We start from the raw sequence: 25229 nt of genomic DNA, 5'->3' as shown, positions 1-25229 counted from the left end.
AAATCCAGCAAAGCTGCTGGGGGACTCACTAGGTTAGGAAATTCAGCCTAAACAGAGAATTCTCCCTAACAAACATCAGTCATAATCTTCAATCCTACAGCTTTCTTTACAGTCTTCTTGCACTGTGAGATTATTATCCTGATCACACCAAATCCAAGCAGAACCATCACTATCAGGGCTTCAAGGAACTTGAAAATGTCTGTCATCCATTGTGGGACCCATGAAAAGATTGATCCAAACCAACTGTCATCAGCAATGTCTTCCACTTCGTCTATCATCTGGACGTGTAGCTTCATCAGCAACGTTATGGCCTCTGTCAAGGTGCCATTCTCGTCATGATGAGTATTTGCTGCAGTCTGGATCATGGGCATGAAGATTATCGTAAATATCAACAAAGTCTTAATGAACAATCTGTGTTCATATGGAATAGAATCAAAAGCTTCTATTGACTTGGCTGAGAAATAGTTCTCTCTCTTCATTCGATTCAATAGCTCAGCAGAGTGAGCGTCTGCCTTTGGAAATTCACCAATGTTCAGGTCACTTTTAGGAATCACCAGTGCTGGAACATGGACGTTCACTATAGAACACAGTACTCCCCAATCTCTGGGCAGCTTCATTTAAGCTCTGGATCCACAAGCCCAGTAGTGATCCATTATCACTGCTGTCCCAATACTCATTCCTGTTACAATGAAGATTCAACCACAATTCTGTTTTTTCCAAGTTTTCGTGTGCCATTTTTTCTGAAGCACAGCTTTGCATTGTCCAGAGGTAATATCTGCAAAGGACCTCCTTTGTCTTTGACCCATGTCAGAAATTTTGCATGTCTTGGCAATAAAGGTTTGCATCAATTTTTCACAATGTCGATAGCTGGCTTGCGGTAACCAATTACTACCCAAGCTCTGCAGATAACCACTCCTTCCTCCCATCCATCTGGAGAAAGCACTGATCCCCAAATCTGCATCTGGCCTCTGTCCTTCCATCTTTGAATTTCTTCTGCTTTTTTTCCTGGGCTTTCAAGCCATCTATTCACTTCCCATCTGATTCCAGCTCCTTTCACTCCAGGCTGGTCATATCTTATCACATGATTTCTAGTGAATGTCCTTGCCCTTGTCTTCAAATCCTGAACATAATCATCTTCATCTGGAGCAGACCATTCTGTTGCCCATACCAAAGATGCTGTTCGGCCCATGAATTGACCTCTTGCTCAGCAGAGTGCTATGTGAGGTAGGCAATGTGCTGTCTGAACATCTATTTCAATGACTATGAATATCTTAGACTTCCCCATAGTATAAGGCAGGAGTGAACATACATAGCATTCCTCTTCAGAAGTTTGTTTGCCCACCTCTTTCATATGCTGATACCACATATTGTTCCCCAAATGCACTGTACTATCTAGGTAGTCATTTAATTCATGATCATCTTCACTTGTACTTCTTGTAGGTCTCTTTTTTGCCTCATGAGCTTTTATAATAATCTCATGAAGTATATCAGTATAGTTCCTTCTCACTTGAGGGAATCATAGGAACATTTGTCAGTGTAATCGATGTCCTTATATGTACTACTGGAGTATGGACAATTGCATAAGGTCTTGGTTGTCTTACAATTGCCATATCTGCAACTTCCTGCTGCATAGGAAGATATATGGGGACTCCTAATCTTTTTGGACCGACATAATAAACAGTGCATATTTTGAGCGATAGAAGAATAACAACGAACATGATACACGTATATATTATATATCAATATGTCCATTTCAAACATCAATAGCTTCTTGTATGTCGTGGTGCTCTCTCGTTGTTTGCTACATTATTATTACTATCAATATTTCCCATTTTGCCTGTGATTACTTTTTAAGGAAGGAAAAAAATAACTTTAATCAGGCAATCCCATGAAATATTCTGGCAACTGTTCCATCAGCTCACAAGCTCCACAAGCAGCTGGCTGATTTAGGATCTTACAGAAACATACGAATGTCACAAGTTCTCCCAACCAATGCAGCATAAACACGAAGAATGAAGAGGAGAATAGCAAGAATGAGCTGATAAGTGTTGCCATCAGACACCCCCATGAGTGCCTCCAAAGAGAAATTCAGTAAGAAAGGAATCGGGAAACTGCTCCTTGTTCCAGTCGTCAAAAAGAAATTAAATATCTTGCCTTTTTCTTCTTCAGGATCTCAATGTTTCACAGTCCAACATTAACATAAATTCCTGTGGCTCAAGAACAATAGCTTTTTCACTACTTGCTTAGTAGCTACAAAGAGTGTCTCGGGTGAAACACAGACCAATGTACTGTTTATCTGTCTACTGGACAGTCTCTGCATCCTTCTTCCTCGTCATCTATCTAGTCTGCACGTGCTGAACTTCTTCTCTGTCACTTGCTTGCGAATTGGGTGGGGGTGCAGTGGCCTCTGCAATCAAGCGCATCTCTTTAGGACTTTCACTGCTGATGGAGTAACATCTTCCACTATGAAAGGACAGTTAAAGCTGGGCTGGTGCCACTTTTGCATGAAATTCCTTACTATGATTTTATCACATGGAAAAAGGCTTGGAATACATAGTTCTTCAAGTCTGGTTGCTGTATGGTCTTCATCTGTGTTCTGAGACCGGCACTCCGTCCGCTTGACCTGATTTGAAATGACAGAGATACTTGTGGTCATACATGTTAAGTAAACATGTAACAGACCTCCTAACACTTCTGCAGCTGTCTGAGCATCACTCCTAGTCCTCGATGGAGGAGTGAGAGGCGTTCTCAATCACCTCCCCATGACTAATTCATGGGGCGTGACGTGATGGTCAGAGCCTGGTTGAGTGAGTTCTCAGTGCATATAATGCAAGGGGTAGGCAATGCAGCCATCCCTTTTTCAACCTTAGTTTTAGTTTGGCTATCCTTTCCTTGAGCAGACCATTGAGTCTCTCACATATTCCGTTTGCTTGTGGATGAAAATCAAAAGAAAACTTGTGTTTTTTGCTGAGGAATAAGCTAATTTGCTCGAACATTTCGTTTACAAAATGGGGGGCCATTATCTGATCTCAACACCTCACATATTCCCCATCTAGGAAATACTTCCCGAACTAAGAACTGTGCAGTGCAAGTGGCGTCGGGGTGTATGCATGGACCGGTCTCAATCCTCCTAGAAATGGGGCACACCACCACTATCAAATGCCTATAACCATTACAAACCTGCAGAATATCAACATAGTCAATCTGTAAATGCTGAAATGGACCATTCGGTCGAGGGATAACTCCTCTGATTGTTCGCAGCGTGTACCCAGCAGTAAACCTTTGACATACGATGCAATGTACTACATAAAAAGCAACGTGTTCTAACAGGTTCAGTACAAACCAATCCTCCGCAATGGTTGCTGCAAGGTTTTCAATACTGACATGCGCAGGGTAGTGCAGCTGTTCTAATGGCATCCTTAATAAGGCTACAGGCATTACCCGTTTACCAGTGCTGTCTTGTTGCCACAGTGCCTCGGAAGGGGATAAAGAACAACCCCTCCGTATCTACAGGTCTTTCTCATCCTGTGGGGCTCCACCTTGAATTTCCATCAATTGTCTTCGATAAATTGTTAAATCTTTCATTCACAATCAACATCACCATCATTTTTTCATTCACATCAGGCGTATCAAAACTCATTATGTCATTTGAATAAGCAACTCTGTTTGCCTCTTCATCTGCGGCTTGGTTTCCACGTGAAATAAAGTCTGCTCTCTTAGTGTGTACTGCACACTTAACTATTGTGATGGCTACTGGGAGTTGTAGTGCTTTAATAAGTCTGTCCAATAAGGCGGCATGTTGCACTGGAGTGCCATCCGCTTGGATATAGCCCCTCCTTTTCCAACGTGCTAACCATGTGTGTGCTGTTGACATCACATAGGCGGAGTCACTGTACACCGTTACTTCCTGGTCTGCGTATTTCTGGAGCATGACAATCAGCGCCACTAATTCTGCAGCCAGTGCCGAAAAGTGAGACGGTAGTATTGTACTTATCATTACATCGAATTCCCCATTAGCCTTGTGCCTTACCACAGCAGCACCTGAATGTTTTTGTCCATCAGTTTGATCGATCCTTGAAGAACCATCAACAAAGAGAATTTCCCCAGTTGCTAAAGCATTTTCTTTCACCCTTGGAATCTCATCATAGAATTCCTCATAGTTTGAGCAATCATGTGCGTGTTCGTCTTCCGCCAGTGGTTCTGCTACAAACGTGGCAGGGTTCACCATCTTACATCTGACTATTTTATTTGCTTTATTCAATATAACTACCTCATAAGCAGAAGCTCTTTGAGATGATAGGGTACCTTTGGGTTTCTCCAAAACCGCAAATAATGCATGTTCAACAAATAACGTCATGGAACATACCACCACTATGCTGGCCGATATATCGATAGCGAATGTGGCGGCTGCGAACGATTGCTCACTAGGGAAGTGACCCCTTATTACTGAGTCCAAAATCCCACTGTAATATGCTAAAGGCTTGTACCCCAACGTACTTCTCTGTGTGAGTACTGTTGTCATAACTGTTCCATTCGTGTGCAAAATAAAAGAAAAGAATAATTGGGAATCCCTAAAACTGGAGCTGTGCAAATTTCCTTCTTCAACTCATCAAACCCTTCCTCCATTCCCTCAGTCCATTCAATCTTTTCCTGGTTCACCTGTGCTTTTTTCAGAGCCTGAAACAAGGGCCTTGTGTATGAAATATAATCAAATACCCACACTTTTACATAATTGCACAGTGCTAGAAACTGCTGCATGTGCTTTATCGTGTGCGGTTTTGAGATTTTCAGATTTGCCTCAGCCCTTTCAGGTGTGACTTTCTTTCCTTCATGTGAAATTAACTGTCCTATATATAACACCTGTTCTTGGCAATACTGTAATTTCTCTTTGTCCACCTTATATCCTTTATCTGCTAAAATAATCATTAGCTGAACTGAGTCACATCTGCACTCTTCCTCTGATGTGCTGCAGACCAAAATATCATCTACATATTGCAAAACAACACTTGGCAAATCAATATTGCTTAAGTCCATTTGCAGGACTCTATTGAAGAGCGATGGTGACTCACAATAACCTTGGGGCAATCTTGTGATTTTCAGTTTAGTCTGACGGAACGTAAATTACATCAGATCTTGAGAAGCTTTATGTAACGGGATTGAGAAAAAAGCATTTTTTAATCAATCACTGTGAAATATCGTGCTTCTGGGGGAATACTACACAGAATCATTGCCGGGTTAGGAATTAGAGAGAACTCGGCCTCTACAATCTGGTTAATTGGGTGCAATCTTGAATTAAATGCCACGACCCCCCTTTCGATTTGTTGATAGGGTACACTGTGCTGTTGCATGATGACTCTGACGTCACTAGAATGCCCTGATCTATCATGGCAGATATTGTCCTAAAAATACCTTTTTCTGCTTCTCGAGACATGGCATATTGTCATTCTCGCGGTAAGATCGCCCCTGGCTTCAATTTAATCTGAACTTCTCCAACCTCCTTTAATAGGCCTATGTCATAAGGGCCCATAGTCCATAAAGAAACTGGCATTTTTGCCATGCATTCATCAAAAGATGTAGGACGTTGTTGCACTATCATCATTCTCTGCGGAACCTTACCTTTTTCTGCCTAAATCCAATATGTAATGCTCATCTCGAACAGTACCTTGCCATCTGAGGGGCCATCTCTAAATATGTCCTCATCAGTGACGTCAGTCAATCTGTAACCCTCTCCAATAGCGATCACTGTACTCCATGACCTGCTGTCATCGCCAAATCCTATAAGCATGACCAATTCTCCTTGCACGACAGCTGCTTGTAACTCTAAGGGAAAAACTGGTCCCTCCCCTTCGTCCATGGAATCTCTGGCCTAAAGAGAAATTCATCAGGTATTCTCACAGTCTTACCCACTAAACCAGGCAGCCATGTTAACAGAATGCGTACCCTATAATGAAAAACTTCTGTCTGGTTCTAACAGCACTCCTCGTATGGCTATTAGCCCTGTAAATACCATAATACATGCATTTACATTCAAATAATGTATTCCTGGTGTGGAACACAATATGCCTTCATCAGTAAAAGAAATCGTCATGTTTAGTTTCATCATTAAATCTAGACCCAGTATATTAACTGGTGTCTGTTATGAATACAACAATGGAACAGACATATCACATTCTCCTATGGAGACTGGCAATTTCTCAGTAAAAGGAACTCGACTTGTATCTCCTGAGAAGGCTTGAGCATTCATGGCATTTCCTGACATTAAAATGTTTCCCTCTCGTGTACATGAGCGAGTCGCTCCAGTATCTACTAAAAAAGAAAAGGATTTGCCTCCTATCCTGATGTCAACCCTTGGTTCCTCTTGAGGAGTAGGCATCACAGACAGTACAGAACACATCAAGTCACCCAGTGAGCTGTCCTATTGTGGGTACATACTTATTCCTGTGCCCGTGAAAGGATTCCCACCCTCAACAGTGACACCCCCTACTCTAGGAGTTAATAACTGTCCTGGTTTGTGCTCTGCTGTATCTACATGGGTGCATGCTGTGACTGTCCTTGTGGTGGATTCAATTGTGCTTGCTGTGGTTGCAAAGCCTGTTGCATTTGCAGTGCTCGTGCTTGATACACTGCCTGATCTTGGGCAAACCCGTCCCAACTTTGTGAGCTATATGCAGGCGGATAAGTGGTCCTCCCTCTTGAGAATTGCCCATTCTGTACATACCCTTGGCTCCCACATGTTCATGCAATATGCCCTGTCATTCCACATGTCCAACATACAGGATGAAGTCTTCTAATTTGCCCTCCTTGCATGCCTTGATTATCATTCTGCATAGTCTGAAACCACCTTGGTTATTCTGGAAGTTTCCCTGGTTATTCTGGAAACCTCCTCTTATGCAGAAGTTTCCCCTACCTCGTGGTATAGATCCGTTCCCTCCTTGATCGAACTGTCGTTGGTTATTCACCTGTGACATACCTGTTGTCTATTGTATTCCTGGCCCTTCTCCACTTGTTAACATCGCCCCTTCTATAGCATACTTTGATAGCTTCTTCTGTGCTAGTTTAGCCTTCTCAATCTTCCTAGCAGCATCTCTCTTGTGATTTTTTGCTTGCAACTATCGGCCCTGATGCACAATGGTCCGCTGTATCTCATGGTTTTGCTTCCATACCTACCAGTTTCTTGAGCTGTCTCTGTACCTTGTCTGGTAGCCTCTGACATAATATATGATAGAGTACAGGTATAGATTTTCCCTACGGTTCCATGTTTCCAAGCTCCACTGTTCTTGAAAATTCTGAATGTAAATAAGCGAATCCTCCCCTTCCTGCTTTTTTCATGCTATTATAGTACCCATATCCGACGTATCAGGAGGCTCTACACTAAGCGATTTCCAAACAGCCGCTCTACAATTATGAAACGGTGCTCCATCATGTGCTGTGTTCTGTGGTGTGACACCTGCGTATCCTGCTCTTGACCAAATGTCATCAGCCCTCTCCCCAAGTATAGCTGCTAGAAGACCCTTAATGTCCCCTATGGCTAGCGTATTTCCTCCTGTCATTTTCTCTAATTCATAGATCCATTTTCCGGCACCCGACATCAGACTCTGGAGTTTACACCTTAAATTATCCTTATCCATTTGGGGCCATGGAATACACTGTGGTCTGGCTCCTCCCTTTTCTAACAATGGGAACTGGGAGATCCCATAATCACAATCATTTCCCATTGCCTGCCTGTCCCTAGCAGGGACAAAGGTTCTGCCCTGCCTTCTTCCTGGTAATTAACTTAATCTGCTTTCATAGTGTGATGAGCCCCCCGTCATAGTATGGGATCACCCTTTAGGTCGATCGAGCCGCGCCAGAGGCTCTGGCGTCCTCGGTTTAGGTAGGTCCAGATCTGACCATTTTACTTCCTTACCTATCAGAGAACACTCCTCGGGACCACATACATTAGTTCCCTCTTCCCCAAAGAAGGTTTCTCGTTCTTTGTCTGACATATCTTGTCCCCAACTAGTGTGGCTTTCATCTTTCTCATCTCTGCTTAACGTTAATTTGTCCAAAGACAAGGCTCTATGTTTGAGGCTGAACACACCCCTCTCTTTTCCTCGGGACTGAGCACCTTCAAATCGATCATCTTTGCCTTTATTTCTTGATTAACCTTTTGTCCTCATCTCCTGATAAGCTTTCTCGATTCTATCTCCAATAGCTCGTATATCTAAATCATCTTCTGAATTTATTCTAGACAGTCCTGGCATTGGTTCTTGTGTCGGGAAGAACTCCTCTATGTCCTGCCATGCCACTACTGGACCAGGTTCCATTAACTCTTTCTTAGCTTCCTCTCTAACCCTTTCCTTTTCCTGTCTTTTCACCTCTCTTCACTCAAATGCTCTATGCACTTCTTCGTCCCTGAATTCTTTTATCTCTTAATTTCTGTTCTTCCTCTTCTTCTCTTCTCTTTTCTAGCCTATCTCGCTCTTCGATTGTTTTCTGTCTATTGTGATATTTTCTTTGCTCCTCTGCTCTCTCCTGCTTTTTCATCTGTTCATGTTGATACAGCTATTCCCATCTTTGTCTGCTCTTTCTCTTGGCCTCATCTTCTTTCAATCATTTCTCTCGTTCCCTGTCTTTTATGATCTTTCTCATCCTGATTTTCTCTGCCTTACTTCCTCGATGCTCTTTCCATCAAGTTTGAGCAATATCTGACCGCCCATCCATTTGTTCAGTAGGAGTGCTACCTCGTCAGTTTTGTCTTTTTCACCTTTCAATCTCTTTATTTATCTTTCTATGTCTAAAGATATACCTGGTTGGTCACTTCTCTCGTTGTCCCGTAGGAATTTAGGGATCACATCCCTTTCCGGAATCATTTCTGGACTCTCGACATTACTGTATGTAGGCGACTTGTGTGTGCTATTACTGTACCCTGTTGCTGCTTTAAGCTCTCACAATAGATATACTCCTTCATCTTTTGAACTATTGCTATTTACTGCAGGTGTGGTAGTGGGAGCAGAAGGCTCAACATCCCCCTCTTCACACTGGTTAAGCATCCAGTATTCAGGAGGTGGGGCTTCCCTTTCCTCCTGATTCATCTTTCACAGCTCTAAGCTAGCTAACCTCGCTTCTAACTGCTTTAGAAAGTGATCCGCTTTGTGGCCATGACATGAACATTTTGTCTGCTGTACCCTTAACCCATTCGGCACTGTATTGCTTAAGCTTGGGTGAGTGTTTTGGCAATTGTCTGCACAAATGTATAAGTGCAGTAATATCCTCCATAATGACTTAGTCAATACTTACCTTGCTTTATAAAGATAACTACTTCTCAGAAAAATAATACAATATGAGCGTGCACAGCGGTGCTCGTCGCATCTCCAAACCTCTGTGTTTAACTTTACTTCAATCCACCTATTCAATTGCCAATCATCAGTCAATTAAATAAATAAAAGATCACATTTTAGCCTTTCATCACAAACTATTAAGTTTTGTTCTTCAATATTTCATAATTTCTTTACCACATACACATATACAATATACAGACAAACAGACTGGCCGGCCACAACATAAATCTCTGCCAACCCTCCTCGCGGCTACTCTCTGGCCCTAAATCACTCAGATCAGAGTATAAGTTGTTTTCCTTAATGATCCTTGATCGTTTGTAGCCTAGTTATGTCCCCTTGGACTTTAAAACAACTTCTTCTTAAAAAGTCACTTGACAAAGGATTATGGGATTATATTTTGTGGATCACTCTTCATCCACAACTTAAAACTATGGTGCTCTTCGTCCTTAAGGCATGATGCTCTTTGTCCTTAAACCAAAATTAAAATACCCCACCAACCCTCCATTACTCTTTTCCCCCGTTATCACTCTCCTTATTCAGTGCTTTATTTAAATGTTTGCCATCTCACTAAATCTACTCACCATTCGCGTTTTCAAATCTTGACTCTCGGATCATCTCCTCCTCAACCAGCCGTTTCAGCCTTTGGTTCGCTCAGCTTTCTGTAGAAGTTGGGAGAGGATTCCATTTGAAACCGAGGGACCCGTCCCACCTCTACTTGCAAGTTTTTTTCAAAACTAGTGACCGCTATCCACAGGGAGCTTCACGTTCCTCCAGTGAAATGGCAGAGGACGTCTGATATTTCCAGGTCATTAAAGCTTACTATGTTGATGGGTCTTTAATAACCATCATCTCTGCTACCACGTGAACTTGTGTACCCAACACAGGACCCTTTAAGACGGGGTAGCAATACTTTGAGATAGATGGGGATTCAGAATATACTCAAACGTCAATAATCAGACTGACTCAGGAAGTTGGAAATGTAATTCTGTTTTAATATCAATTGTCTAAAACAGGCAGTACAATGAACACCAACGAACACGCTAGATCTTCTCACGCAGCGTTTTTCATATAAAATGTAGCTTATATACTAAAAACACGTAATTACTGATGCCAATCTACGTGGCAAACTACAAAAACCTATTTGGGCGAGTGATATGCTTACAGGGAACATCTAGGTATACGTTCCATACTCGTCAGGGAAGGTGATTGGGTTTCTAACATCAGGTGGGCAACTAAGCCCTCCACTAGTACAGGTCACTACCTACGAATGTCATCAAATACACAACGTCCCATTGGTTATACAAACTATAGGGCTCTCTATTATGTAGCCCTCTGTAATTGGTTGTCACCCTCGTACCCCCCTGTAACATTCCACACTCGCTAGCAGCACGCAGGCTGGCACCCAGGTGCTGGTGGGTTGATCTTGACCATAGCCTTCCACCTAATTAGCCTGACATCTATCATCACTCTTGCCGTCTGCCAGTCAATAGCCCTTTGAACATTGGCCTTGGAAATGTTCTCTGTGCCTGAGAATAAAAGTGCGTATAGGAATACTTTGTTTCTTGGTTTCGATGTATCCCATCACAGTGTCTATTTTCATCCGCCCATATGACAAGAGACCATGTTTCAGAGCATTTTGCTGTATTAAACTCTATTAAATGGAGAGTCTCTGACATCTTCAATGTTCTTGCACCTCACCTCAGAAAGGAGTTTTTTTTTGGACAGATTTTGTAACTTCTGCATGAACATCCAGGCTCACAGTGTCCTTGAGTTCCTGGTGCTGGCCAGCCAAGCTTTTCCTGGATTCATCTTCATTGTTAGCCAATTTCTTATGGCGCCATACGGAAAAAACCTTTCTGGTCATGGGGTCCAGACTCTGCTAAAGTGCGTTGTTGAACATCCATAGTCCATACATTCCTATGCATATGCATTGATGCATCGCTGCAATCTATTCACTACGTAGCCAGCCGCAAGAATACATTGTCTGCTTGCATTGCTGCATCTGTACAATTGTAAAATGACTTGGTATCTTCTCCATTATTTCTGTAGCATGAGCATCTTCATCCTAAGCCTGAAATGTTGCTTATCTTTAACACCTCCTCCTTCACTTCTATAGAATGTCACTACTCTTCAGTCTCTTCTTTCCAGTGTGTAAGCTCTGCTCTGTATGACGTCACCAGTCTCCTCTCTCGCTTGGTTTTCCCACTTCCTTCGGGATTTCATTAAAATGGCCATCATATATTCATGAGTGCATATATGGTTTTCTCAATGGGAACCTTACTTCTAATATTCTTTGCGGTATAGGTATTTTCACTGGTACTGCACGTGCCTCACACTCTGGCTCCCAACATTTAGACAGCATGGGGAGGAGCTTTGGGTGGGGGTACCTGGCTCCACCTCTACACCTGTACAGATGCAGCATCGCAAGTAGATTAAGTGATCATGGAACCTGGCTATGCCTAGTGAATAGACTGCAGGCGATGCTGCCATTATATAGAAGCTGGACATTGGTGTTCTATTTTTAGTAAACTCAGACCCACGGAAAAAGAAGGATCGACAGCTGTGTGTCGATAGCAAAGAATTAGCTGAAGATCGCGGACTCGAATGATGAAGCTGTTTGGCCTGGTATCAAAGTTGGAGCAAACCAAGGCCAGTTCTCTATTCTCAAAGGCAGCAAACGTGAGAAGCGGAAAGCTCCTTGTTATGGTGCAAAGAAATAACACTATGAGTTCCAAGTTTTATTCATTTAATGCAATTAAATTCTGCAAAATTGGTCCAAAGTATGGTCTCCTGTCACCTGAGCCAAGGATGAAAATAGAGTTGAGCATTCAGTTCTAGAACTATGATAAGAGCGTGCTCACACTCCCTTATATTCCCAGAAATGAGAATACACTGTAAGGACAAGTTCAAAGACAACCTTGATGGCAGAAGGCATGGGTAATGAGAGATGTGTGGCTAATTGGATGGGGATGCAACGTCATGTCCACCTACTTGCACCTGGGTATGAGTTTATGTGCTGCTTGTGTGCTGCTAGTGAGCCGAATGTTCCAGACATGGCACCAGCGTGACAACCAATTGCAGAGGGCCACATAACGAAGGGCCTTATAGTTTGAAAGACAGTTAGATACGGTGTACTTAATAAGTGTTGAAGATGACTTGCACTAGGGCTGGGCTTAAAATGTGCACCTGACAGTAGATGTCCTATCACAAACCATCCCCTTATAGAAAGTATATGTTTCCCTTAAGCCAACCATGACACCCCCATACGTTTTTCTTATTTTCCACGTAGTATGATGTCACGTATGATGAATTCTTACTATATAAATGAGATTTTTGATGAAATGCTTTTAGAGAAATGCTGTGCGGCGTCCGTTAATGTCCGTTGTAACTCCCTGTTTTAGACAATTCATATTAAAACAGTATATTGGAGTTTGCCGTCTTTCTGAGTTGGTTCTGTTATTTGGTGTAAGAGTTTACTCTGCCTGCCAAACGCTGTATGACACGTTACTCAAAGGACCTCATGTTCACCATGTAAAACAGCAATGCACCCCCATAAAAAAGGCACAAGGGGCAGTCTTGGAGATTTATACAGGATTTACACCCTCTGAAAAACATTGTTGAATCTGAATTCCCCATAATGCCAAACCCAGCAACCATATTGTGTAATAGACTGTCTACAGCCCAACATTTACAGTGATTGAAAAATGCATTCTTTTTCATCCCCCTGCATGAAGACTCGCAATAATCTGTCACATAAGCTGCCACACAGTCGCCTCCCTCAGGGGTAATGTGAGTGCCCAAGTGTCTTTAATCGAGTGCTGCAAATAGACTTGGGAAATGTCCAAACAAACAGTTTGGTCATACAGTATGTGGATGACTTATTAGTTTGCAGTGCAACAAAAGATGAATGCAGGAGAGACTCAGATAATATCAAAGTAAAGGGGAAAGGTGACACCTGAAAGAGCAGAGGCGATTAGCAACATGGCCTGCCCAAATACTGTAAAAGAGATGCAACAGTTTTTGGGACTCTGCAATTATTGCAGGGCATGGGTCTTTGATTACAACCCAAATGTAAGGCTGCTTTTAGAAGTACTGGAAGAAGCACAGAAAGAAAGGAGAGATATGGCATGGACAGACAAGATGATAGACACATTTGATGAATTGAAGAAAGCAATCAGCACAGCTCCCGTGTTGGGGATCACAGAGTATAATGAAGACTTTTTCTTGTTCTCCCATTCAATTGGAGTTGTGATGATGGCTGTCCTCACACAGAAAACCTCATTGGGACACAAACCACTGGCGTACAGCGGGATCATACATTCAGTAATAAGAGGCCATTACCCATGTCAGCAAGCATTGGCTGCAGCGGCCTTTGGGATTGAGAAGTCAGAAAATATCACAATGCGCTGTTCAGTAACATAATATGTAGAACATGCTTTTCTTTTTGCCATTCTTGAGAAACCCAAAAGCACATTCACCACACAGAGAGCAGCAGACTGTGAGGTCATAAACTCAAATCAAACGATCAAGGTTGTTAGGTGTCACACAATGAAGCCTGTCAAGGTTCATAGCGGAACCTGTGGAAGAGAGAGATTATGTACATGATTGCAGTACCTACACTGATTTTTGTGATGACATGCCTTATGTGAAGAAAAATGCTCTTCGTTGATGGGCCAGCAATGATAGATCAAAACAGTGGATTGCGACATAGTGGGACAGCATTAGTGAAGGCAATATACAATGGAAAGTTTGAAGTTGTGAAAAGCACATAATTGTCAGCACATTTTTCAGCGCAAGCAGCAGAGTTGGTAGCCATAGTTTTAGTGCTTGAGGAGCTTGAGGATGAGGCAGTGATGGTGCATTCTGACTCCGGCTATGTGATGTCAACAGTACACTCAGAACTGTGACGTTGTAAAAGGATGGACTTCCAACGTGCAGACAGCAAATCAGTACAGCATGTGCCATTGTTAGAAAGGCCATTGGAAGCGCTTGAATGTCCATCAGCGTTTTCTCTGGTCAAGTGCACAGTGTATATGAGAGACACAGACATGATTTGCCATGGAAATGAAGCTGCTGATGCAGAAACCAAAAGGGCAGCATATTTCCCTGAGATATTGATATTGATATTGATATTTTGGTTCTATCGCGCTCGTACACAAGTGTTTCTGAGCGTGACAAGGCAAGGGAGGGGAACAGGGGAGAACAAAACAGCGATCTTACTTGGCCCAGTGACATTGAGAATGCACAAGTGCATGGGAGAGGGGGAGGGGAAAGTGCATGGAAGGGGGGAGAAGTGGAAAGTGTGAAGCAGAGGAGAAACAGATAAAAACCAATACATACATAATAAAGGCAACAAACAGTGGTAGTGCAGCCAGAAGCAATTTGCAAGTGCTAGGTTTAAGGCAGCAGACAGGGTAGGTATGATAAGTGCAGGAAGAAAAAGGGGGGGCTGTATGGGTACAGATACAGACCCCAGTGCAAGGGGTGGCCCAGAGGCAGTGCAGGAGGGTGGCAGGGTGAGCAGATACCTCTGCCCGGAGGACAGAGGGTGGCCAGGTGCACGGTGCCAAGAGAGAACAGATCAGCAGGGGAGAGGGGGAGCGAAGGCAGAAGAAAAGAAGAAGGACTTGAGGTGCTTCCGGAACCAGAGATGGTTCTACTCAAGTTTTAGAGTGGCAGGGAGGCTGTTCCAGAGGGAGGCCCCAGCCGAAGACAGAGATCTACCCCCTGCACGTTTATTTTAAAAATGACTGACCCTGAGGGAGTTGGAGGTAGAGGAGCGAAGAGCTTGAGAGAGGAGGTATTTGCAGAGGGATAGCTGAAGGTATTTTGGACCCAGGCCCCAGAAAGCCTTGTGGACAATGCAGAGGGTTTTGAATTTAATCCTTACATCCATTGGGAGACAATGGAGAGATTTCAGAGCTGGAGAGATACGATCCGAGGGCTTGAGGCCAAGGACAAGTCTTGCAGTCCTATTCTGAATTAGTTGCAGAGGGCGCAGAGTAGAGGCCAGTAGATTTATAAAGAGGCTGTTACAATAGTTCAAGCTAGAGAGAACCAGAGCTTGGAATACCATGAGCTTCTGAGGAAATGAGAGGAAAGGCAGAGTACCTCTGAGGAGGTGCAGTAGGAAATTTGATGTTTTAGAGACCTCAGAGATGTGGGCGGAGAAGGAAAGGGTGGAGTCAAAGATTACCCCGAGGTTCTTAGCCTCGCTGGTGGGGGTAGGAGAAGAGCCAAGGGAGGCCGGCCAGAGAGTGAGGGGAAAGGATGGTGAAGGTGTGCTGATGAGGAGGATCTCCGTCTTGTTGGCATTCAGACAAAGATCATTGGCGGCACACCAATCTTGAATGGCAGTTAGGCAATCAGAGATGAGAGAGGGAGAGGAGGTGGCAGAGGGCAGCCTGAAAATGAGTTGAGTGTCATCAGCGTAGCACTGGAAATTTGAGCAGAAAGTGGGCGAGAGTTGCCAGGTATTGGTTGAACAGCCAGGACGAGAGGTTAGACCCCTGGGGAACACCACAGGTACTGAGGAAGATAAATGAAAGGAAGGACCCAAGTTGGACCTGGGAGGGTCGATCTGAGAGGAAAGAGGTCAGCCAGGCCAGAGCCTGATCAGTGATACCCAGGTTTTCACAGAGACGGTTGAGCAGGATGGTATGGTTGACCATGTCGAAGGCACAAGAGAGATCGAGGAGGATGAGGACAGAGGGAATGTTAGAGTCAAGGGTGGAGAGCAGATCTTCACAGATGTTCAGGAGAGCAGTTTCCTTGCTTCTGGCAGCTCTTAAGCCAGACTGGTGGTCATCGAGACAGCCAACATAATTGGAATGAAGTTTAAGCTGAGAGATGGCCAACTTTTCCAGGAGTTTGCCCAGAAAGGACGTAATGGAAATTGGGCAGTAGTTAGCTGGACAAGAAGGATCAGCTGTGGGTTTCTTGAGACATTACAACTGCCCCAAACTGATACTCACATACACGTTGCATGGTGATGACAGAAGGTTGCAACACACTTCCAATATTGCTGATTGTGGAGTTGCAGTGATGCGCTCCGCAACAAGAGCAGGATTTGTGGAGGAAGAGGGGGTGCTCATTAACCTCCTCTGAACTAGTGTGGTGCCAGGATAGCACATGGAAACACATAGTGCTGGAGCAGCTCCATTATCCAGCACATATCACAAGAGAATACCTTGCAGTATCGATTTTGGGCAACAGGTGTATCCCTAATTTGAATGAGCATGTGACCAATTTTATGATAAGTTGAATGATGTGTCAGAAATGTACTGCTGGACACATATTGAGAATGGTGAGAGGAGCAATACTCTGTCCTACTGGACCATTTCGGCATTTGAATATTGATTATGTAGATATGCTTATAAAAATTGTACCGGCTACAAGTACACAATAGCAGTGGAAAGCCCTTTTCCCCACTGGATCAAAGCAGGTCCAGGCACATACTGTCATATATCGCCCTTGGAAAGTATGGAGCAGATGGGCGGTATGGAAGAAGGACTAGACTCCGAGTAACTGCAAGGTGCGGTCTAGTCTTTCTGTTGTACTGCCTACAAGTACCGGAAAATGGAGAACACCTGTGCGTTGCAACTTTCTTGCTGCCGACTTGAGTACACCTCGCTTGTGCTCTGCCTCCAGTGGTTACTCTGTGTTTCCTGTGTATTCCCTACCTGTTAATCTGCCCGTGTCTTTCCGTTACCGCTGTTCGCGGTTTCCTACTCCCGTATGTTCCGCTTTCCTGTCTGTTATCTGCTTCCGCTGCTTTACGCGCTCTGCGCTGCCTTCTAATACTCACACCTGCTTCAGCGTCTTATTTGCCATCGGACGCCTTTTTGCTGGGAACTCTTCGTTGTCCAAGTTCTTTGGAGTACTGTACTGTTTGTGCTGTTCCGCACTGGACCGTAATATCTATTCACAAAGAACACTTACCAGTGCATGCTGGTTATTGAAGTACGGACACACGCCAACAACTTCCTGCCAGCTACAGCTACACAATCTTCCAGGGTTTTTCGGCAAGGCTTTTCCCTGGTTTGGAGTGGGCTCCCCGGAGTTCCCCGCTGCCGGGTTAATTGCTTATAGGCAAGGTGGCCTCCGGGGGATCTCGCTCCTATTTCGTCAAACAGAAGAATAAGATCGTCAAGACAACGACAAAGACAGCCTGGAGGGAAAAGCCGGAAAGCTCATCAGACGAATCCGTAAAGACCCCCACAGAATCATCAGGTGAGGAGTGGGCTAGTGGGAAGGAAAGTGTGAGTGACAAACCTACAGATTCTGAGAGATTGCAACGCCAAGAGAAGATGGCTAGTCTTGAACAGTATCAGGAGATGGTTAACGCCATACAAGCTCTGAGGGTTGAAGTACAAACCCTAAAAACTGATAATGCCGCATTGAGGCAACAGAGAGAAGATTACAGAGGAGAACTACCTCCTATATCCCTACCTTGCGGTAAATATGAGGGAAACCCCAGGAAATTGAAGGAGTTTCTGGATGCCTGCACAATACACTATACTTTTCGGCCCAAGACATACGAGTTGGATCGAACAAAAGTGGGTTTTCTAATTTCGAACTTAGCTGGTAATGCCCTAGCCTGGGCCACCCCACTAGTGACAGACTCAGACCCAGCGTTAAATAACTATGGTGCCTTTGTAACACGTTTCAAAGAAAGATTCGAGAGGCCTGAAGTCTTATTCTCCACCTTTGAAAACCTATCAGACATACGTCAAGGAAACTCAGACATACAGACATATGTTACCTGTTTTCAGAAGGTGGCAAGTGAAGCAGGTTGGCCAGAAACGGCACAGCAGGCAATTTTCCGTCGGGGTCTGCATGAAGACATAAAGGACGAACTGGCCAGAGTAGCCAGACCTGCTTCATTTCAGGAACTCGTGTCATTGGTATTACAGATAGAATTCCGCATGTCGGAAAGTTAAGCTGAGAAGAGGAAGCCCCGGTCTTTAGTACCTTTCACTAGCCTACCCTCAGTACCTGAAAGGATTCAACACGAAGAACCAATGCAGATAGGAACTGCGAGAGGACCACTTACAGCCAACGAGCGGAAGAGACGCAAGGATCTTGGACTTTGCATGTATTGTGGGTCCAACACACATTTGTTGCGGAATTGCCCAGAAGTACCTCCCAGAAAGCAGGGAAACAAAAGACCCCAACCTTGAACAGGGATAAGGAAGGGGAGACATCTATGCATCCCTGTGCTAATGCTCAGCCAGCTTTGATCAGCAATAACACACTGATGGTGGTTAAGATTACATTAGACTGGCACTCTACTAAACCTATTGAATGTTTAGCTATGCTGGACTGTGGAGCTGCTGGTAACTTCGTAGATGATAAGTGGGCTAATGAACACCACATGCCTCGACGTCCTAAGATCAAACCGATTCCAGTAGAAGGAGTGGATGGCACACCTTTGACTTCCGGACCCATTTGTCAGGAAACACAGGAACTACGGGTCAGAGTGTCAAATCATTCTGAGTACCTATCTTTCGATCTCATTCTAGCAGCTCATTTTCCAGTCATATTAGGCATACCATGGCTCAGAAAACACAACCCGGCAATTGACTGGCAACTTAACACAGTAGAGTTCAGATCCACGTATTGTGCTCAACAGTGTTTGACTAATGAACCCGCTTTGTCCTGTGTGCTTCCAACAATACAAAATACCGTCCTCAGTGTCAATGCAATTCCCATCCAGTACCTGGAATATGAGGACGTGTTCTTAGACACCCAACCGAGGAATCTTCCTCCTCATCGAAAAGAAGACTGCAAGATCGAACTAATTCCGGAGGCTGAAGTACCCTTTGGAAGGACGTTCCCTTTATCTTTACCTGAAAAGGAGGCATTGAGGGAATACCTGTCAATCAACCTACAAAATGGCCTCATACGGGAATCCTCATCGTCAGCAGGGGCATCTCTTTTTTTTATCTCGAAAAAAGGAACCACAGAACTAAGACCCTGCATAGATTACCGGGGTTTGAACAGTCTGACTATACGAGACAGGTATCCTATGCCCTTAATGAAAGACATTATTGAGGCAGTCCAAGGAGCACATCTCTTTACCAAATTAGATCTTCGAGGAGCTTATCACCTACTTCGTATTCGTGAAGGGGACGAATGGAAGACAGCTTTCAGGACTCCCCTGGGACACTACGAGTACAGGGTTATGCCCTTTGGTTTGGTAAATGCACCGTCCCAGTTTCAACGCTTCATGGACAAGATATTTGCAGACATGTTGTATTCCTCTGTTGTGATTTATTTGGACGACATCCTCATTTTCTCTAATACTCTGACTGAACATCGTCAACACGTCAAAGAAGTTCTCCACAGATTAAGACACAATAGTCTATTGGCCAAACCTGAAAAATGTGTTTTTGAAGTTACTACAGTACCCTACTTAGGATTCATGCTCTCCGAAGATCGGGTACAGATGGATCCAGCCAAAACTCATGCTATAACCCAGTGGTCCACACCCAATTCAGTTAAGGATATACAAAGGTTTTTGGGACTTGCAAACTTTTATCGCAAGTTTATACCAAACTTTTCAGACATCATCCTTCCTATTACTAATCTCCTTAAAAAGGGAGTCAAGTTTCTCTGGGACCAGAAGACGGATCTGGCATTTCAAAGGCTTAAGGAAGCATTTGTGACAGCACCTATCCTGAGACAACCGGACCAATCCTTACCATTTATTGTGGAGACCGATGCTTCAGGAGGAGCGATTGGAGCCGCTTTGTTACAAAAGAAAGAAGACGGGTTGGAACACCCTATAGCTTATTATTCCAGAACCCTTAGTCCCAGTGAACGAAATTACTCAGTGCTGGAAAGAGAACTTCTGGCCATAAGACAGGCCTGCGAGGAGTGGAGACACTTATTACAAGGAGCAGTTGTCCTTTCCAAGTTCGTGCAGATCACCAGAATTTAAAGGTGTTACAGAAAATGGAATGCCGAAATTCCAGACATGCCAGATGGGCCTATTTTTTTTCTCAATTTGATTTTGTAATCACCTATTTACCAGGAAAGGATAACTCATTAGCAGATGCCCTTTCCCGCAGTCAAGGGAGTGACTGTGGAGGATATCAAGGTCCAGAAATTCTTCTGGCAGGGAAAAGGTTCATCAATATGGTTAACACGTTCCTTCAACAAGTACAGAAAGCCCAAGAGAATAACAGAAAGATAGACGACTATGGAATGACCCAAAAAGGAAATCTGGCGTTTATGAAAGATGCTTTATTTTTACCCACTCAGGATCTACAAGAACAGGCCATGGCTTGGTGTCACGACATCCCATCAGCAGGACACAAGGGTCAACTTGCCACCATGGAATTGGTGTCTAGACAGTTTTGGTGGCCTACCATGAAGCAAGACATCAAAGAATATGTGGCTATGTGTCCCATATGTGCTCAGAATAAATATGCTTATTGTAAGCCATTAGGCTTACTTCAACAGGACGTTCTACCAGATGGGCCGTGGCAACACATTTCCACAGACTTTATTGTAGACCTTCCAGTTTCCAATGGACATACGGCCATAATGGTCACTGTGGATTCATTCAGTAAACTAGCGCATTTTTCACCATTGAAAGGTCTACCGACAGCAAGTACCACTGCGGAGGTGTTTCTGAAAGACGTGGTTAGGTTAAATGGTCTTCCGCAATCCATAGTCTCGGATAGAGGCTCACAATTCACTTCGAAGTTTTGGACTGCCTTGTGCAAGACCCTGGGTATAAGAAGATCACTGTCATCAGGATTCCACCCTGAGAGCAATGGGCAAACAGAACGTCTTAATGCAACATTGGAACAATACATTAGGTGCTTTTGTAATCAGGAGCAAAATGATTGGTTTCACCTACTTCCTATGGCAGAATTCTCTTATAACAATACAAGACATTCCTCGACAGGCATGAGTCCTTTTTTCTGTACCTACGGTGTTCATCCCAGACACATTCCTCTGTTTGGTCCGGTGTCTACTAACATTCCCTCTGTGGACCATCTTTTGGACACCCTTCAGTCTCTTCACAAAAGCACCAAGTCTAATCTTGAAACCTCCCGTATAGAGAACAAGAAGTGGGCTGATCTTAAGCGAAGACCCAATCCACAATGGGACATTGGTACCAAGGTATGGTTATCTACCAAGTTTTTGCCCAGATGGGTACATCAAGGAAAGTTTTCTCCCCGTTTTATCGGACCTTTCAAGATTACTGCCAAGATCAATCCAGTTGCCTTTCGATTGGCTCTTCCTGCAAGACTCCAAAGGATACATCCAGTGTTTCACACCTCTTTACTAAAGGAATATGTGGAAGATCCTCGAAAAAGAAGGAAGAGAGGAACCAGTAACCTACCCATTGAAACATCGAAGGAGTATGAAGTATCCAGATTATTGGATTCAAGATACAAGAAAGGCACCTTACAGTATCTAGTATTATGGAAAAGGATACCCAAGATCAGAAAGTTCATGGGAACCGGTCAGTCACATCTCTGCAGCCCAACTCATCCGAAGGTTTCATCGACTACACCCGGGTAAACCGGGAGGAGGACCGCTGAGAAGGGGTCATACTGTCATATATCGCCCTTGGAAAGTATGGAGCAGATGGGCGGTATGGAAGAAGGACTAGACTCCGAGTAACTGCAAGGTGCGGTCTAGTCTTTCTGTTGTACTGCCTACAAGTACCGGAAAATGGAGAACACCTGTGCGTTGCAACTTTCTTGCTGCCGACTTGAGTACACCTCGCTTGTGCTCTGCCTCCAGTGGTTACTCTGTGTTTCCTGTGTATTCCGTACCTGTTAATCTGCCCGTGTCTTTCCGTTACCGCTGTTCGCGGTTTCCTACTCCCGTATGTTCCGCTTTCCTGTCTGTTATCTGCTTCCGCTGCTTTACGCGCTCTGCGCTGCCTTCTAATACTCACACCTGCTTCAGCGTCTTATTTGCCATCGGACGCCTTTTTGCTGGGAACTCTTCGTTGTCCAAGTTCTTTGGAGTACTGTACTGTTTGTGCTGTTCCGCACTGGACCGTAATATCTATTCACAAAGAACACTTACCAGTGCATGCTGGTTATTGAAGTACGGACACACCCCAACAACTTCCTGCCAGCTACAGCTACACAATCTTCCAGGGTTTTTCGGCAAGGCTTTTCCCTGGTTTGGAGTGGGCTCCCCGGAGTTCCCCGCTGCCGGGTTAATTGCTTACAGGCAAGGTGGCCTCCGGGGGATCTCGCTCCTATTTCGTCAAACAGAAGAATAAGATCGTCAAGACAACGACAAAGACAGCCTGGAGGGAAAAGCCGGAAAGCTCATCAGACGAATCCGTAAAGACCCCCACAGAATCATCAGGTGAGGAGTGGGCTAGTGGGAAGGAAAGTGTGAGTGACAAACCTACAGATTCTGAGACATACCCAGATGCCATATTGGTCACAAAACTCCTCGTACAAAAGGTATTTCCTAGATGGCGAGTATGCAAAGTGCTAGACTCTGACAATGGACCCCATTTTGTAAACTAAGTGTTCGAACACATAACATCATTATTGGGTATAAGACACAAATTCTCATCTGCCTACCACCCACAAGCAAATAGGCTTTGCAAGTGCCTCAGCGCCTCCTGAAGGACCACATTGCAAAAATAAAAGATACTTTGCATAACAGTTGGTTGCATTGCCTTCCCCTTGCTCTTTTTTCCTTACGCAATCAGCCAGGCTCTGACCACAACCTGACACTTCATGAGTTGGTGACAGGACACAGAATGATTGCTGCAGTTGCTCCACTCATACGGGCTCAAACTGATGCTGAGAATTCCTCTACTCTGCTTGGTAAAGAAATGCATGACTATTTGATGGCTATGACTAAATCTCTGAAATGCATCTCCAAACAGATGCTGGTGACACAGGGGGCTCAACAGTCACCGAAGAATCAAACAGACACATTGATGTAGATAGGTTATTATAGCCCCTCCAGTTACAACCAGGGGATGAAGTTCTTTGTAGAAATATTATTCAACAATGGTACAAACCTAGGGAGAGGGCTGTATGTTGTAGAAGTGGCCACATCTTGCCCTGTTAAAGTACAGGGACGTCAAACATGGCTTCATTTGAGCGACGTCAAGAAGTAACGCCATGAAGCTCTTGCCCTCCCGTCGAAAAATACGGAGGTTGAAGGTGAAGAAGAAGTTAGAAGACCCCAGACAAGAGCAATTACCAGAGCAAATCAGCTCCAGGAATAGCAACAACAAGAATAGAGATAAGACATACATTTTTTGGTCCAAGAACATAGTTCAGCATTCTCCAAAGACGTTTTTTGAACCCAGAGTGTGGCTATTCCATCCCAAGAAGAAGAATGGATGTTCCCCATAGACTTCCTGTTTTTCCTGGCCTTTTCATTTTTTCTGAACACTTTTCCCTTTTTAGGAGCTTGGAGCATTTGCATAACGGTTTTATTGTTCAAATTAAAAACATATATTGTCCTAGAAAGAAATGGTCTCTCACTCTTAACTAGGTTTTACATGTGAACACTTATTTTTTTAAAAAAAGGGAAGAAACACTTCCTCTGGAGGAACAATGAGATTTTTCATTAATGTAACATATTCTCTTTCATTGCTTAGTCAAGTTTATACACATAGATATCTGCAAAAGGAAGAAACACTAGCTATTATGATCATACAATTTTATTTTCATTTTGCTACATTTATTTTATTATTTGCATCGCAGTAGTTAGTGAAATAATGGCAAGAGAAATGACACCTGAAGCACTCCCTGAAGCAATCACACTAATTAAAAGATTAAAAAGAGGTTTGCAAGATGACCAAAATAAGTTGAGCAAGTATTTTGATAATTCCCACCCCATTACCAATAACGTGGTTTGAGAACATGAGTGAAGTGGGGAGGGAGAACTCTGATAAGAGCTGTTTTGTGTTCTCTCATCCCGTATGCCATGAGTGCCTCTAGAGTTTTTATAGCAACAGAAATACCTACAGACATAGCACACTGCCTAACACATCTTGCACTATGCATGACACCAGGACACTTCCAGGGCCAAACAGCCTCTATAGAGTGGGTAACAATGGCATACTCTCCACGTGAGGATAGTGTTATAAAACAAATGCCCCTAATAATCAATGCTAAAACACAAAACAAGGTAATGAAATACATACTGCCATGCCCGAATAGGGGAGAGATTAGAATAGAAGACCACAAAGGGCTGCAGTGCAGTGACGCACAAGTGAAAGAAATAACTGTTTGCCGGAACAGAGGCCAGTTCTAGAAAAAGGAAGTTTCCTTACCACTGAAGGGTGGGTTGACAGATTGATTGGCTGCAAAGCTCAACAAATCGTACAGCAGCTTGAGGAGGTTATGCTGAATGCAAATGAAGTGTGCCTTGTAGAATGGCCTAAATACACGAAACTGCTCACCTGGTAAGAAAATGAGGTAGGATCAGTACCTATAATACCAGCAAAAAATGCTACTTTGTGCTTCAGAAATAATTGTAGAGGAGCAGATGGATACATCCTCAGGAGATCCCGCCCCTTACCTTCTTTTTATTGAAGACAGGAGACCGTTCCTTGTCTGACACCAGCTATCGTACCAATACCGCAGTGAGTTTTCGGAAGGAGATATCCGTTGAGACATCTGTATCGAATGTAGCCTTGAGTTGATGAAGGCTTGCAGGAAGAATGAATATGAGAAAGAGCTAAGAAAATGAGCGAATGACGTCATAAGAAAGTGTGCATGACGTTCCGAGATACTAAATGAAGATGATCTATGGATCATATAGGACAAATGACGAAGTAAAGAATGGAGTGAAATATCAAAGTGGAAAAGAAGAAGATTATACGTTAACAAAGTGATGCAAAAACAGAAGTTTAATGAATGTACAGATGCTGAAATGCAAGATAGACCAAGT

Source organism: Ambystoma mexicanum, chromosome 1q (assembly GCF_040938575.1).
Source record: "Ambystoma mexicanum isolate Mex_15411 chromosome 1q, UKY_AmexF1_1, whole genome shotgun sequence".
Taxonomy (NCBI): Eukaryota; Metazoa; Chordata; class Amphibia; order Caudata; family Ambystomatidae; genus Ambystoma; species Ambystoma mexicanum.
This window is presented reverse-complemented; position numbering follows the sequence as displayed.